Below are 14,145 nucleotides of genomic sequence, written 5' to 3' on the forward strand. Positions count from 1 at the left end.
AGATAGTCCTATGCTAGTACCATGTGTTCCTTCAGAGATTCCACCTCCACATCTGTTGTTCTACATAAATCTATCTGCTAAATTTTTGGCTGAAGTTCAACAAAGTCTATTCATTTCCCCAATTAAACTATCAGTTAACAATTCCCAATTGGTGATCTTGATGTGCCTTGTGGATAAAAAGCTCCAAAACTTTTTCTGATCTGAGAAAAATGGGGGGAGCAGGAGTGTGTGTACCCACATGAAACACTATTAATAATATTCCAGCTGTGAGTAACCATACATTTGCAGGCCACAGTGAACATATGAGCCTGTTAAAATTATATGCAGTTTTTACATTCAACTAATGCCTGTTTCTTTATGCTAATGCATCAGCCAATTAGTTGACATTCACAATTAATTCTTCTTTCTCTGTCACCTAGTTAGCCTTGAATGAGGTTGGTGTGTACTTGAATTCTCATGTGATTCTTGATTGCATTGTAGAACATGATCAAAAGGCTCTGTTTGAATGTGAATGATTGTGTTGCTTGCTGTACTTGATGGCAATTTACTTAAATATGATACTCTGCAGGAGAACTTGTTCAAAGTAAAGTCACAACCAGCACTTTATTGTTTCCATGCACAGTATTTCAGAATATTGCCTCTTGAAAGCCTTAAAAAAAAAAAAAAAACACAAGAAGACAATGCCAAGAGGAAAAATTAAAGCACTGGTATGACCATAATCTTTATTATCAGTGTGGGGCAAAATGTATAAGCCTTAAATTAATCAAGTGAATACCTAAAGCCTAATAATGAGCAGTCCCCTTGTCTGAGAGAGCACAGAGATAATGTCTTTAATAGAAAATGTATTTGATAGCACAGATTCTTCCAGACCTGATACATTCCATGCACTAATCTCAACTGATCTCAGCATCAAAATCTCTCACACCTGGTGACTTCCATGAAGACTTGCAGTCTGCAGACACAAGCCTTGGAATTGTTGTCAAGCACCTGGCAAATTTACGCTATTATGGTAATGAAGCTTCATGCAATTTTTATTGTCACAGCTAAGTGGCTGAAGCATAAGGACAAATATATTACAGAATATAGATATCGTAAAATACTAGAGTTTTATTTACTAATTGTCAGCTCTACTGTTTCTTCCACACTTTTCACTTCATTTTCAGAATAATGTTTCACTGTAAATAAAGTCACAGGTAGGATATTAGTTATAATATTCTACTGGTGCAGAATACTGTGGTCACAGCACAACATTTGTCTCTGACTTAACTGTTATAGGCCTAGAGAGATATAGATAATATATCTCATTTAATAGCTTCTGCTGGTCCTAATAAGGAAGACAGTGAGTCTCAGCTCACAGCAACGTTTCCTTTGCTATATCCATGTTTTTTAAAAGAAGCTTTCTATTTAGTTGAGACTTTACTCCTATTTAGCAGTACAGTAAAGTTGGTTGGAGTTCAAGACCTGTTCAAGACCTCCAAAACCATCTCACTGTCTTTTGATGAACCTACTCAGTTTGTCTAAGCCACCCAGTGAACTGGTGGTTTCAATAACGAAAAAGAGAATATAAACAGAGCTCCTATTATCAGGTCCAGACAAGCTGTTTCCCTGAAACAGCTGTCTCAAGTACTTCATGGTGGTTCCCACTTCGGATGTTTTCCTCTGGCTGACTGGCAAAGAAAGAAGATGCAAAGCACCTCTTTGTTGCTGCCTCTCTCCTTGTAGGTAGAGGAGAAAAGCTGAAATACATAACAGGACAGGATTGTGCTGCACCCTGGTATAAATATAAAGTAGATTGAGCAAGGTAGTGTTTCTTCAGCACGAGAAGAGGAACACAGACCACTTACTCTTTTCCTTGTGGCACAGCTCCTGAGGCAGAGCAAATCTGTGAAAGGTCTTGCTCAGTAGTTCTGACTGAGGTTTTAACTATCAAAAAGAAAAAGTCTTTCCCAAGGGAAATTAGAAGAATAAATAAGAATTAAGGATGGAACTGTCATTTATTACCATTTTGGACAGTTAAACAATAAGAACATGAGTAAAACACTTTTGGGTCAGCATTCTTTTGATATGAGAGAAAACAGAACTGTCAATCTGGCACATATGATGTCTTGCACATCTTCAGCATCCACCGAAGCTGTTATTAGATATCCTAGAAGTAGACCACTTACTAGGTTTTTGCTTACCAGCACATTGTCCATGAGTTGGTCTAATTCTTTTGAAACTACTGTTACTTCTGGCTTCCACAGCTTCCTGTGTCAGCAAACTCCACAATACAAGTTAGGCTGGAGAGACAAAAATCCTTTGTGAAGTTGATAATTTCTCAGGTGAGAAGGGACCTTGAGCTTTTCTCCTCCTTTTTAATGATAACCATCTTGTCCCGTTAGAAATCTAAAGATGTGCCAAAAGATATCACCTGGTCAGGTGCTTCTTGTTGACTGATAGTGGTGTTCAGCTGGTGAGAAAAGACAAGGGAGTGACATGAGCACCCAGGCAACCAAGATTTGTCTCCCACTCCCCTCACTGGAGACACCTATACCCTATGAGGTAAATTAAGGTTGGAGTATCAGATCAGAGTTTCAGCTTAAAGTCTCAATTTCCTGGCTTTTTGTGGCTTTTAGGCAGACCCTTAATGTTACTTTAATGTAGGGGGTTTCTTGTGGTTTAATATTTCTAAAGTCAGTAAATTATTTCCAGCATATGTAAAAAAGACAAATTTCTCCTGTGGTTAGTGACCACAAAGCAAAACAAGAAACAGAAATACTCAAGAGCAGTGTTCTTGAGAAGAGGTTATAGAGCTTTAAACCTCTCTTTTGATGTTATGTGCAGAGAAAAGTGCAAAGCTCAGTACAAGGCTGATGATTAGTACCTTTACAACACATAATAGCAAATAAACACAACCTGTGCCCACCATCTCTGCAGATCAGTACAAAATGGTTTTGTCTGCTTTGTTAGCAAACACTTTGAAACAATGTCTCCACTCTCTTATATTCATCCCCTAAGAATGTACTGCTGAATAATAAATGTATCCTAGCTTGTGAGGAGAGGTACCAAACTGCCAAGCAATGAAGAGAAAAGGTTGTATCAAATAATGGTTTATTTCCACTAGTGAATGATTATTCTTCCTTAGCCTTTCCTGTGGAGAGGAAAGAGAGGTGAGCTGATGTCTGAAATTGAAGTAGAATTATTGCTACTATTGAATGGAGAGAAACTGTGATGATCTGACTGATATTTTCAGAAAAAAATCCATAAAGTTTAGGAAATCCTAATCTGTGTTGCTGGGTAACACCTAGGTCTATTATCTCAGGCCAGCCTCCTCCTGTAACTTTTTTGACTGCAAAGTTTGAGAGCCCTGGTTGCAGATCTTGTGGGACAGATGCCCACACAGATGTGTCACAGATGACAACACAGGCGTTGGTACCCCATGTCCTACGGAGCCCCTGGTCCAGCAGTGGTGTGCTCCTGGTGCTGCTGTGCACCCCACACAAAGCCAGCAGATCATTTCCCTTCAGGTCCCCTAGGTCTGGCTGGCTGACTTGGGGCAGGTGGCCTTGGCAAACCTCCTGCCCATATCTCTAAGCCAGGCTTGTGCAATGAAAAGAAACTGTCATTGATTCACCATAGCCTCAGGGAAGAGCTGGGAATAGCAAAGTTTCTGTTTACTTACTTGTGAACATTTGAGCAAAAAAATTAAGTGTTGAGAAAACAGGATTTTTTCCAAGAAGTAAGATCTTTTGACAGTACTGACAGTCAGATATACTGGGGATTGTTCATATTAGCTTTCTTCTCAGCACCATTTAAAAACTCTGGTTGCATCACTGGCAGGATGCCTCCATGAGTGCTGAGAATGCTGGCAAACACATTGCAAGGCCACTCACAATCACCTTCAAAAGGTCATGGAGATCAGGAGAGGTGCCTGAGGACTGGAAAAAAGCAAATATCACCCCAGTCTTCAGAAAGGACAAGAAGGAGAACCTAGGGAGCTGCTACCATCCAGACAGCCCCACCTCCACCACTGGAAAGGTGAAGGGGCACCTCATTCTGGAGGCGCCCATCTCTCTCCACATGGATGACATGAAGGCAATTTTAAATGTACTTTCTGGGGTAGTATGAGAGGGAATGCTGGTTCAATGCCATTTTCAGAAGCAGTTTTGTAGGCTACTGACTACAGAAATGTCACCATAAATTAAAGGAGATGTAAGAATGGAGAAAGAGATTGGTTGCAGTGTTCTCCCATGCATTCAGCTGGAGCTGAAAGAAATAAAGTTGTGCTGTGTATTAGAGGATGAAGAAAGCCACACCTTGCCTTGAGATTATAGTTTTTCTCAACACAGCTGTGCTTGGCCCTAACAGTGGCAATGACAAGAAGAGGTTTAGAACAGAAAAAAGTGTCTGAAATCTCAAACAAACACCAGGCCATATCTCTCAGCTACAGTGTTTGAGAGGGATGGTCTTCTGTTAATACAGCTGGGAAATCTACAGTCTGCACTGGAAAACATTATATTTGATAATGCTGAAAACCTTTCATGCTAGAAAGTTACTTAGATGTCATTTCAATTAATTCTTCAAGATTTCCCAAGAGAAACTGCTAAATTGATTAGAATTAGCAGTTAATTTAAAGTTAATTTCATGGACAATTAGCTCCAATGTTGCTAACTAACTGGCCATATCCTTCTTTTGCTGGAAAAAAAGTTTAAAAGGTCACAGTTTCTCTTGCTACATCATGGTTTGGAAAAATTATTCATGCCATGCTATGACAGGAAGACATTATTACTGGCGATATGTGGTACAAAATTGACTCAACAAATCACATTCTGCTTTGTGAGTCCCTTTTTTCTGTTACATTGGAATTCTGTTCTTTGTCAAAAGCCTACCATTCCTTGCAGATTTTAATACCTCTCTTCTTAAACAAGAATTATTGCTGGCAGCTCTGAGATCCCAACTCATGGTGGGTAACTTCTTACTTCTGTAACAGCTCCATTTGCTTTGGTGGGACTGTTTAGAGTGAAATGCTACTCAATGAGAGTAAAAGGGCCAATGCTTGACCCAGTAAACACAGCATTCAGCTTGACTGCTCCCATAAAAATCTAGGCATAAAATTCCATATTTTCTTGGAAACATTAAGTTATATTTAATTTACAAGCAATACAAATGAAGGTAACCTTAAAAGAGTCTTAAAAGACTGAAATAGGTTTTGTTTTGTCCTGAGAGAAAATACATAATTAAATATTGCAAATTTTAAGACAACATGTTCACTATTGTTACTATAATATTAGTCTAGAGGTATCCAGTTTTCATACTATCTCTATAATAACTGGAAAAAAAGGGGAAATATTCAAAACAGCAGTCACACTCTTCTTCATGGTCTTTGAACATCTATTAAGACTTCCTGGTTTAAATCATGTTCATACATTACATCAGTGGGATTATAACCAATGGTGTAATTGTATATGCATTCCATAGAGATGCAATGACATACAGTTAAATAGTAGGGAATGTTTAATGCTATATATTGAGCTAAGGAATAAAATACATTGTACTTAGGTGGCATCTTCCATTTGATATACTCGGCTATTAAGAGGTTAATGAAGTAAGTCCTGCTATAAAGTGGGTGAGTATTATTAATCTCCAAGAACTTTCTTGTATTCTGCAGGAAGTACAGGACACAACTTTAAAAAAGCTTTTTTTTCCTGACTGATGTCACTGTTGTCTCTGCCATTACACAGGGCACAAAACATACATAACCTAATATAGGTGGTATAGACTGGCATTCATCTGGCATGTCTACATTACTTAGTGATGTGCACAAATAAGATAAAAGGTCAAAAATTAATACAAATAAATCCTTTAAACCACATCCTGACTTTAATTTGGGGTGGAGGAAACAAAGGGATTAATAGTACATAGGGGAAAAAAAACCTACAGAAAAAAGGAGTTAATTTTTTTAACCTAGCAAAGGTCCTATAAAACCAAAATCTTCTAATTACCCTGCCTCCAGCTGCATAAGTATCTGTGGAACAGAAAGCTGATAACCAATTAGTAGTAGCCAATGTTCTTTCTAGATAGACATCACTGTTCAAACAACTGCTTTTCAGGCCCTGTGAATACTAGAGGCAGGTGGTATATTTGGAAAAAAAAAACCAAAAAAACAAAAAAAAAAACAAAAAAAAAAAAAAAAAAAAAACCACCCTGTATTTTTTACCCTCATTTGAGTCAAATCTAGCTCTGATTCAGAACTGGAGTTTTTTTAGAACTTTGGTTCATGAGCTGTTCTGCATTCAGTTTAAGGAAAAAGGGAAAACAGAAAAAGTTTTTTTCACATATGAAGGCAGGAATAAATCTTTCTGAAAAAGAATGACTGGTGACTAAAGAGTTGGTGTGATCAACAAAGAAAATGACCAAAATTTGAAGTTTTGAATATAGGACTACATTTGGGTTAGATAGACACACAGGGTGTAAATTAAATGTATATTGGTTTAGGTACCCTATACAGTTGTAGATACCTTACATACTTATTCTCCTTAGTTAAAATAATGAAAATGACAGCACGGATGTGTGATTTTATTTCAGTAGAATCTGATATAAAACACCTGAAACAGAAAGGCCTTCTCAGGGTTTTCCATTTCAGTCTTCTACCTGTGCCAGATTGAATTTCCCTTTATCTAAGAGCTAGTTTGGGATATGTTAAAATAACACAGTGATAGCCTGGGTCATTGCCCCAAAAACTAAATTGAAGGACTCCCACAGAGCTGATCCTGCTAGATAAGGCCATATAAGGAGAGTTCCTCTGCATGATGTTGCTAATGATTGATATATTAAAGCTATCTTTATCTCTAAAATTGGGGATTTCCCTTGTATTTCTTCAGAAAAATATTTGGGATTTTTTCTCTATTACCACAGCTGCATATTCCAGTGGAGATAACTCATTCAGACAACAAGAAACTTATCAACAGAAATATCCTTTCTTGTTTGCCATGAAATAAAAAGGGAAGATAAATGCATGTTTTTCCCTGCATATAAATCTTTAACACCATTCTATCATTATGTGATATGCAGGTAATAATTCCTATTATGTGCTAGTTTTACAAACTATTAATTCATTAGAATTAAATGCAGTTTTGAGGAGTTATGCTGCCTTTTGGTGGGGGCATTGTCTTGACCAGGAAATGTGAAAGTAGGTTGTTGAGCTTTTTCCCAATGCCAAGATACAGTAACACGTTATTGGTGTTGTAAGTGCTCCCATATGCTTCAGAAATAATTAAATTTTTATTGACTTTTTGGCCTGGCTCCTAAAGATGAATATCCTTCAGATGCTAAACATTTGATACCTTTGGAGTTTGGAGAAGCTTCTTTTCACTCCATGGGAAATATGGTTGCAGCAGGACTAAGGCAATCCTAGTCTCCTGATATGGCTGGCCAACAAAGGACAAGAGAGAGAAGCAAGGTTCTTTAAAAGAGATGCCAGTCTTATATATATCAACTTTTCTGTTGAGGTTCTAATTAGGACTCAAAGAAAGAGGACCAGTTATGCACACACACAAAAAAAAAATTAAAAGATGGATTGATCCATTTATGATCTAGAGAAAGTAGATATACTTGTAAATTGAAATAACGTGGATGCAAGCAGAGGGGTCTATTTTCTTCTCATTAACCTCATTAACAAAGACAATAAGTATTATCTGAAAATTTTCACCAGACACATCTAATTCTGTATATAGGAAAAATTCTTAAAAGTCTTTCTTTCTTTCTTTCTTTTTCTTTCTTTCTTTCTTTCTTTCTTTCTTTCTTTCTTTCTTTCTTTCTTTCTTTCTTTCTTTCTTTCTTTCTTTCTTTCTCTTTCTTTTCCTTCCTTCCTTCCTTCCTTCCTTCCTTCCTTCCTTCCTTCCTTCCTTCCTTCCTTCCTTCCTTCCTTCCTTCCTTCCTTCCTTCCTTCCTTCCTTCCTTCCTTCCTTCCTTCCTTCCTTCCTTCCTTCCTTCCTTCCTTCCTTCCTTCCTTCCTTCCTTCCTTCCTTCCTTCCTTCCTTCCTTCCTTCCTTCCTTCCTTCCTTCCTTCCTTCCTTCCTTCCTTCCTTCCTTCCTTCCTCCCACTTTCTCTTTCTCATTGTTTTTTATTCCATATGGCATAAATTTATCACAGCAATGAAGAATCTTTAAAAAATCAGCCTTATTAGATGATTTTGACATTCCACAGAGGAAGTGGTCAGATGACAGCTGTTGTTGCAATGCTAACTCTAACATAATGGCAGTTCTTTTCCCACCTAGTCCTAGCCAAGATCAATGTTGATTTCTTTTGCATTCAGTTTGAGAGGAGGGGCTATTTCGATTTCAGACGGAAAACTGTCTCTTAGTGAGATCAAACATCTGAGTCCACCTGCCAAGAAGTGCAGGGAAGAAGTCGACACACAGTGAATTTTGATCTATTTTTGTTTTTATTTCCTGCTGTTCATGAGAACCAAGAATGCAGATCTGACTCCACCATCCATCGAGAGGCATGTGTTTGCAAGGCTTCTGCTACTTTTTGGAGAACACCCATCCTCTTGCAGCTTTTGGCCAAACCTTTTGTTCTCTGTGGGCCTTGGGTAATTTATCTGTGACTCATCTCTGGCAAGGGAATCCCAGGCTTGTTGGAGTAGCCTGGGAGAGTTCATGGTGATTTATGGACTCTGAAGATTAATGCCCCCTGTTTGCCTGTCTCAAATTCTCACTCCATATTTGCCCTCTGTTCAGCGAAATCTCTGAAAGCTTTGTATTAAAAGGAGTTTCAGAGTCTCTTGATGATTCAGCTAGTCAAATGACAAACAGAGCAGAGAAAGGTTTGCAAGCTGGCTGAAGTCCAAATCAAGGCAATCTGAAGGAACGATGTGCTCAGAGAAAATGTGATATGCATTTCTCTGGAGGGATAGGACAGATTCAGTGTTGCATGTCAGTGGATAGCATGGATGCTGGAAGGAGACTGTAGAAACCATTTGAACCACTGGTAAACCTCATAAAAAGTTCCTTACTGGGCTTGCCTGCCACCTTATTACCCCAGAGCAGCTGTTTTAAAGAGCAGGCATAAACTCACCCCAGCTATTGCAAGCATGATTTCTGCAAGGTGAAAGGTTTGGCATCTGGAAGTGTCAGAAAGGAGCCTCTTGCCATAAATCACACCAGCAAGCGCTCAAATTTGACAAGTGCCTTGAGAGCACTTATACGTTCACCCCTAAATTCCAATATCAAAGAGCAGCCCTTCAGGCTGTAAACTCCTACAATAGACCACATCTGACATAGGAAGATGCACTAGCTGAATGGCAGGAGTGTCCTTGACACCTGAGGACTGGCCACAGACTGCTCGCTGGCACACACTGGGCTGCATGAATTCCCTGTGCTCTGCTCCAAGAATGAAGATGCAAAATCATTTTCCCTTCTGCTTTTCCCCCTCCACCTCTCCTTTTCACTGCTCAGGTCCTAGCAGTGGAGCCAGCTGAGAGCAGAGCCAGGAGCTCCTGGGTATGAGCTCTCTGCTCTGTGTTCAGGGCTGACCAGGGCTGAGGCCAGCACAGGTAATCAGACACCTCATGCTTCTTTCTTAAGGGTAAGGGAAATATTTTTGTCACTATTTCCTCAGCATTAAGCATTTTTTCTCAAATCAGAAAAGAAAATATTGTAGCACCTCTGTTCCTGGGATAGTCACCAATGGTCACGAACTCCTTCCATATATTTTTTCTTACTGAAATGCTTCCATAAATAAACAAACCTCCATAAAACAGCAGGAAAAGTCCACTCCCAGTGAGACTCCATGGAGGCAGTGTGAGAGTATGACAGTGTCTGAAAGGTGGGGATAAGAAACTGCCCCCTGCTTGCTCGCACAGACAGCTGTCTCTGCCCAGTTCACTTCTCCTGGTGATTTATGAAGCCCTTTGATCAGAATCGAGTTTTAATTGCCTGAACTGCAGAATCTGACACGTGCTTCATCAAGTCAAAGGCAGAGCCTCTTCCTGATGCCTTGCTGTTCTCTTCTTTTCCATGGATCCAAGCCCTATAGGATTTTAGGAATCTACCCAATCCCTAACTCCGTCTTTCAAATAGCCAACAGCTCAGAAATTGACAGAGGAAAAGAAAGAAAGAGAGAGAGAGAGAGAGAGAGAGAGAGAGAGAAGACAGAGAGAGAGAGAGAGAGAGAAAGAGAGAAAGAGAGAAAGAGAGAAAGAAAGAGAGAAAGAGAGAAAGAGAGAAAGAGAGAAAGAGAGAAAGAAAGAAAGAAAGAAAGAAAGAAAGAAAGAAAGAAAGAAAGAAAGAAAGAAAGAAAGAAAGAAAGAAAGAAAGAAAGAAAGAAAGAAAGAAAGAAAGAGTTAGTTTTCTGTCATATATCCTCAAGCTCCTCTACCCATCCATCCCAAGGTCTCAAGGGGAAGAAGGGGAAAACCCTCCTGGTCTGGTGCTTGGGGAACACTTCTATCAGGCACGGGCCTCGGGAAAGCCCATCCGGGGGGAACAAATGCTGGGGGATCCCTCCCGGTGGGATCGGACCTTGGGGAAACCCTCCCCTCATCGGGGCACCCCGTCCAGCAGAGCAGGGCGCCCTGCAGGGGCTGGGTGCCCACCCGGGCCTGGCCATCCCTGGGGGAGCAGGTATCATGTTACTGCTGGGCAGGCAGAAGAAAGGCGAGTGTCAGGCACTGTCATGTATCATTAGTACCGTTTCTCCCCATTAAAGCCATGCCTTTGAGCAAAGGGGTTTCTTTCATGTTCTCCCCCACCAATACTCTGACAGAACTCCTAAAACTCAGGAATTTTCCAAATCAAAGACTTAATCATTATTCTTCTGTCCATTTCCTCCCTCTCTGCCACACGCACTATACCCCAAACTGCTTTAACTGTCATTATCCCCGGCACAGATGCCTGTTTAAATTCTTGATTCAAGCTGGAGGACATTTAATAGCTGACTGGATTAAATATTGCAGACTCCAGCCCAAAATCTCTTTGAAAATACAGGTCAAGGAACTATGTCTAAATTTGCTGGATGAAAACTGATCTATGATATATGTTTTAAGTTCAGATCTGAGGACGGGGAGAAGGGGGGAAGGGAGTCTGTTCTGGATCTGGTTTATATTGGTGTAAAAACCTTGAAGTTGAAAGGTGTTTCAGGATGCTTAGAGAGGGAGAAAGAGAGAGGAAGGAAGGAAGGAAGGAAGGAAGGAAGGAAGGAAGGAAGGAAGGAAGGAAGGAAGGAAGGAAGGAAGGAAGGAAGGAAGGAAGGAAGGAAGGAAGGAAGGAAGGAAGGAAGGAAGGAAGGAAGGAAGGAAGGAAGGAAGGAAGGAAGGAAGGAAGGAAGGAAGGAAGGAAGGAAGGAAGGAAGGAAGGAAGGAAGGAAGGAAGGAAGGAAGGAAGGAAGGAAGGAAGGAAGGAAGGAAGCTCATCAATCAGCTAATCTTTCTTCATGGGAAATGGATATATTTTCCATTTCAAATAATTAAATATGAAGCATTGCAAAGCACTTTTAAAGTACTGAGGTTCTGTGGAAGAATTAGCTGCCTGTTTGAAATTAACATTAATTTGGCTCTTACATCAACAACCCCTTCGTAGACAGCATCTCACTCCCTCACTAAACATGTTTGATAGCTCTATGGTTCAGAAGCAAGTGTGTGTATGTGTGTGTGTGTGTGGCTGTGTCCAGAATTTATACATTTTCACACACAAAGGAAAGCCTTACTCCTCTTCAAATTCTGACACAAATGTAAAAGATATTTTCTCTTTGTTTTCTAAATTGCATTAAAAAATACAATACAAATCGGCATTTGCTGAAAATCTTAAGATCAGCTGACTATCCTGCGTCTGTCGTTTATAACAATAATAGATAAGAAATGAAGGGGGGGCGGAAGGACTTTATTTGAAAATACTTTAAACATTTTTACAAAATCATGTGATTGGGACTCAAAGGCAATAAATCTAGATTAAGAATCCCTAGGGATTTTTAGACTGATGCTATCTATTATGGATAGCACCTCAGTCTATTTATCCACGTTATATACTCCTGCATTGTCATTCTAAAAGCTAACGTAATTGATGTCAGCTTTTTTCCTTTTAAAATATTTGCATAAAAAGAAAAATTATGTCTGAATAATTTCTGTCTAGCAAAATTCAGTGAAAACTCGTGTATTATTTAATAGGGGTACCTATTTATAAAAGCCTCCACCGCCGTTTAAAATTAATATGTCAAATCCACTTGTAGAAACAGATGTGCAGAAATAAGCAAGGCATATCTACAGCTCATCGAAATGGTTTGTGAATGAAACACAGGCAGGCTGTTTGCAAGACTGCGCCAGCCCTCGGCCTGCCTCTGGCTGCAGCGGGGGTCTTTCCCTTGGCCATTCCTGACCGCTGGTGTGGGCTGGCAGAGGGAACACCTTCCTCCCACCACCTGCCAGCGCGGTGACCGCGGCCACCGGGGCTCTGACATAGATTTTACACTAAAATACCAGAGGACCTTCCGGGAAAGAGCAATAACCGTACAAAAGGGAAAAAAAAAAAAACACCCCGGAACGCAGGGCCGGCATCCGCGGAGGGACGGGCTGCGCCTTGCCGCGAGCGTCGAACGGAGGACAGCTTTTAATTCCTTGGAGAGCCGTGGCTCTGCCGCCCTCCCGCGCAGGGCCCGGGTCGGAGCGGGCAGGGCAGGGCAGGGCAGGGGGTCCCTCGCCCACGGACCCCTCTGCCGGGGGCCAGGAACGCCGGCAGAGCCGGGCCGAGCCGGGCCGAGCCGGGCAGAGCCGCCCGCCTTCGCCACGCCCGAAGCGCTGGGGGCTGCCAGCCCGGGCTCTCCTCTGTGCTCTTAGGAGATCCTACCCACCTTCAAATAGAAGGCAATTGATTAGTTTCAGTTTCTCCTCCCAAGAGAGATCCGATACTTTCCCTGGGATCAAACGGACCCGAGAATAAAGGAGGGGGTCAACCGGCGGGAAAGAAAGAATGAGAAAGGGGAGAGAAAGAGAGAGAAAGAAACGGAAAGAAAGAAAGAAAGAAAGAACAAACGTAAGAGATAGAGAGGGAGAGGAAGAAATATAAAAAGAAAGGGAAGGAAGGAAGGAAGGAAGGAAGGAAGGAAGGAAGGAAGGAAGGAAGGAAGGAAGGAAGGAAGGAAGGAAGGAAGGAAGGAAGGAAGGAAGGAAGGAAGGAAGGAAGGAAGGAAGGAAGGAAGGAAGGAAGGAAGGAAGGAAGGAAGGAAGGAAGGAAGGAAGGAAGGAAGGAAGGAAGGAAGGAAGGAAGGAAGGAAGGAAGGAAGGAAGGAAGGAAGGAAGGAAGGAAGGAAGGAAGGAAGGAAGGAAGGAAGGAAACTGGTTAGGTGCACTGGAAGAGGATGGCAAGCTTGGACAAAACGGCTGCTTTTTTTTTATACAAACAAATAAAAATCAGTTTTACTAAAGCCTGAATACTGCACATTTATGTGGAAATACACACATATAGAAAAAGGAGGAATGATTTATGCTTGAATTTCTGTGAGCCTTTCTCTTCCCAGTGTTTACAAGGCGGGGCTCTATTTGCAAGTTGTACATCTGTTCGCTTCACGTGACATTTTCACAAAAGCTCTAACATCTGGTCAAAATAAACCTCCTTCAGGTACCTGCTTAACTTTTCACATGTCAAAATCCCTTTCCCCTCTGAAGCCCTCCTTTCCTCCACTGCTGCAGTCGTGTGTATTGCTCCTTTTTTGACTGCTTGTTTAATGACTCTGCCTCTGCCCGAAAAGAACAAAGCAACACTAATCATGAGGGGGCGACCCCGACCCTTCCCAAGAGCATCCTTCCTCACGTCGCCCCCTCCCATCTCCAGATTTCCCCGCATTAAGAGGGCAGAGCGGGTCTTCTTCCCGCCGCAATATTTCGCTTTGGGATTTCTGCAGCCCAGCAAAGAGGATTTGCGTCCCACTCCCTCCCCTCCCCCCTTCCCCCCCCCAAGCGAACCCATAGTCCTGCTCGGGCTAATATTTCGTACGAATGCTGATAATGCTCCCAAAGTGAAATGACCATCATCTAATTGTCCCAAACCTATTCCGTTATTATTTCTGCTGTTATTTAATTGCTCCCGATACCTTTGTAGCCGTCTTTATCCCGGCGTGGTTGGTCTGAATTTTTTTGGAGTAAAACACTTCTTTTCTTGCCCGTGTCCATACAC

The 14,145-nt window shown here is 41.2% G+C and overlaps 1 long non-coding RNA gene across 1 annotated transcript; it reads right to left on the bottom strand.

Annotated features, from left to right (window-relative positions):
• Nucleotides 1-909: 909 nt before the first annotated feature.
• LOC135287366 (uncharacterized) lies at nucleotides 910-2,376 on the bottom strand. Its single transcript, XR_010351080.1, has 3 exons — nucleotides 2,181-2,376; nucleotides 1,845-1,941; nucleotides 910-1,736 (listed from the first exon to the last, which is right to left on the bottom strand). It is a non-coding gene; the product is annotated as an uncharacterized LOC135287366 (long non-coding RNA).
• Between the last annotated feature and the right edge of the window lie 11,769 nt (nucleotides 2,377-14,145).

The sequence above is a fragment of the Passer domesticus genome, chromosome 1 (assembly GCF_036417665.1).
Source record: "Passer domesticus isolate bPasDom1 chromosome 1, bPasDom1.hap1, whole genome shotgun sequence".
NCBI lineage: Eukaryota > Metazoa > Chordata > Aves > Passeriformes > Passeridae > Passer > Passer domesticus.